The sequence below is a fragment of the Elephantulus edwardii genome, unplaced genomic scaffold (assembly GCF_000299155.1).
Source record: "Elephantulus edwardii isolate Elephantulus edwardi_28Jun2011 unplaced genomic scaffold, EleEdw1.0 scaffold00215, whole genome shotgun sequence".
Classification (NCBI taxonomy): domain Eukaryota; kingdom Metazoa; phylum Chordata; class Mammalia; order Macroscelidea; family Macroscelididae; genus Elephantulus; species Elephantulus edwardii.
Window position 1 is genome coordinate 5,068,155 of NW_006399965.1, and position 2,831 is coordinate 5,070,985.

Below are 2,831 nucleotides of genomic sequence, written 5' to 3' on the forward strand. Positions count from 1 at the left end.
GCTTAGCATTCTATACAGGCTACCTCCCTCATTGTTTTCTTTCAAACCCTCTGAGTTTCAGCCAGTAAATACCCATTTCAGAGATTGGTGATACTAAGGCCCCAGAGGTGGGTTCACTCTCAGTTATTTTTACTCTCTGCTTTTAAACAGCACACACAGTGCTCTGCACCAAGTAAGTGTGCCATAGCTCAGGAATCCTGTCTTTCAGAATCATCATTTGTCAAATATGCAACTCACTACATACTGCCCTCGAGGTGGAGTCCGTTCATATCTGAACCTGCAGCAATTTCTCAAAGGCTTATAAATGGCCTAGGAAGAGACCGCCTACCTTTCTCCTACTGAGCCGCCAATGGATTCAAGCTGCCTATTTTAGCGTTGTCAGAATTCCCTCATCAAATATGTAGGACCGTTTCTATTGAATATATATTTTGTCGCTGTTGTTGTTAAGTTTTGGCAAGTTGAGGACAACTCTTAGTGACCCTATGAACAACAGATCTGAATCCTGTCTTACCCTGTGCCATCCTTATCATTCCCAATCTACGTAAGCACATTGCCACAGACACTATATTAATCCATCTCATTGAGGGTCTTTCTCTTCCTTGCCGACCCTCTGCCATTCCAAGCATGATGTCCTTCTTTTAGGAGTAGCATCTCCTAACAACAAGGTCTAAAGTCTGCAAGACAAAGCTTCATCATCCTTATCTCCAAGGAGAACGCTGGTTGCATTTTTTTCCAAGATATATCATTTTGTTCTTTTTGGCAGTCTGTGGAATATTCAACACTCTTCTAGAACGCCATACCTTAAATGCATCGATTCTTCTTCTGTCATCATTCATTATTCATTGTTCAGTTCTCAGATGCATAGAGGTGACTGGAAAGCCTATGGCTTGAATCAGACACACTTCTTTCTTTGAACTGAGATCTTTGCTCTCAGGACTTTGGAAAGATCATTGACAGCAGACTTTCCCAATTCTATATGTCTTCGGATCTGGTGATTGCTGATACCATGGATGTTTAATGTAGATCTGTTGTTGTTGTTGTTGCAGTTGTTAGTAGGTGCTGTTAGGTACAAATCATAGCATCTCTATGAACAAAAGATCTAAACCTTGTTTTGTCCTGCATCATCCTCAGACTTCCTGACACACAAGAGCTCATTGTTAATCCACCTGGTTGAGGGTCTTCCTCTCCCTCTCCAATGCTCCATTCTTCCCCAGCATCATGTCCTTCTGCAAGGAATAGCCCCTAGTAGCAACGTGCCCAAAGTATGTGAGGCAAAGCCTCATCGTTCTTGCCTCCAGAGAGCACTACGCCCTCAACCTCGCGAAACATGTTTGTTCTCTTGGTCACCCATGGGTTGTTCAGTGCTCTTCTCCAACACCACAGCTGAAAGGTGTCAATTATTTTTCTGTCATCCTTACTTATTGTTCGGCTCTCAAATACATAGCATGTGATCAGAAAGACCTTGGTCTGAATCAGACACACCTTCATCCTCAAAATTACAGCATTACTCCTCAATAATTTGAAGAGGTCCTTAACTGCAGATTCTTCAAGTACAGTGAGTCTCCTTATTTCCTGACTGCTGGTACCAAGGAGGTTAGTTGTGGATCCAAGCAACATGAAGATGTTCACAGTTTCAATCTCCTCTCCATCCATTATGATGTTGCCTACCGGTCCAGTGGTAAGAATCTTTTCTTGACACCGAAACACAATCCATACCAAAGTGCCACTATGTACGTGTGACAAATGCCATAAGGATTACTCATGATGGATCAGGTTTGGTGGAGTTCCCTGATTACGACAGAGTAGGAAGCAGAATAGGCCATCTTCTTCTTCAGTAATAGGTCTTTGAAAACCCTATGAACACTAAAGGAATGAGGATAGTTTCTGTAGTGGTAGAGCCCAGAATGGAAGGCAGTTGAAAGGAGGAAAAACAATAACAAATATTATTGAATAACTGGAATGTGGAATTTACGTAGCTTTAATGTTGGAAAACTGGAAATTGTTATAAAAGAAGTAGAACACATGAACATCTACGTACGAGGCATGGGTGATATGAGGTGAACCAGCTTTGGCCACTTAGTATCAGATAACCACATGGTATATTAAAAAAACCAGAAGAATGGTGTTGCATTCATAGTAAAAAAGTCAATTTCATGTTGTTTCCTAAGATACAATGTTGTGAGTATTAGTATAATATCAGTATGCATATAAGGAAGACCAGTGAACATGTTATTATTCAAACACATGTTCCTGCATCAGAGAGTGGATCTAAGCAAGATGAAGTAGTTGAAATTTCAATCTTTTCTCCATATGTCATGATGTTGCCTTTGCCCAGTTGTGAGGATTTGCTTTCTGTTTTTATTGAGTGTATAAGACCATTGCTATCAAGTGGAGCACTTTTTAAGCAGCTACCATTTTAAAAATGGCTTTACTTAAATGAAATACATTTAATCAAATTTACGAACTTTTCAGAGATGACAAAGTCAGCTTTAATGCTTGAACTTTCTATTCTTCTTAAATGCACACAGGCTGAAATGTTTCCATAAATGTAACATTCTCATCAATTATATTTCTATACCTTCCCATAAAAACAGGAGACAAAAAGATTCTAACATTGAATCTAATAAGCACAGAGTTGAGTACACTATGCTTCAGCCTTGCATCCCTTCAACATTTCTATGCCAATACTTCATACTGGAGTAGAACAAAAACTCAGTGGAAAAATAAAAATTAATGCATTGAAAAAACAACAATTCATTAATTTAAACATGGCAAAAGAGAACTGAAGAAACTAGCTGAACAGAATGTTTCTTACCATTAAATAAAAAAGA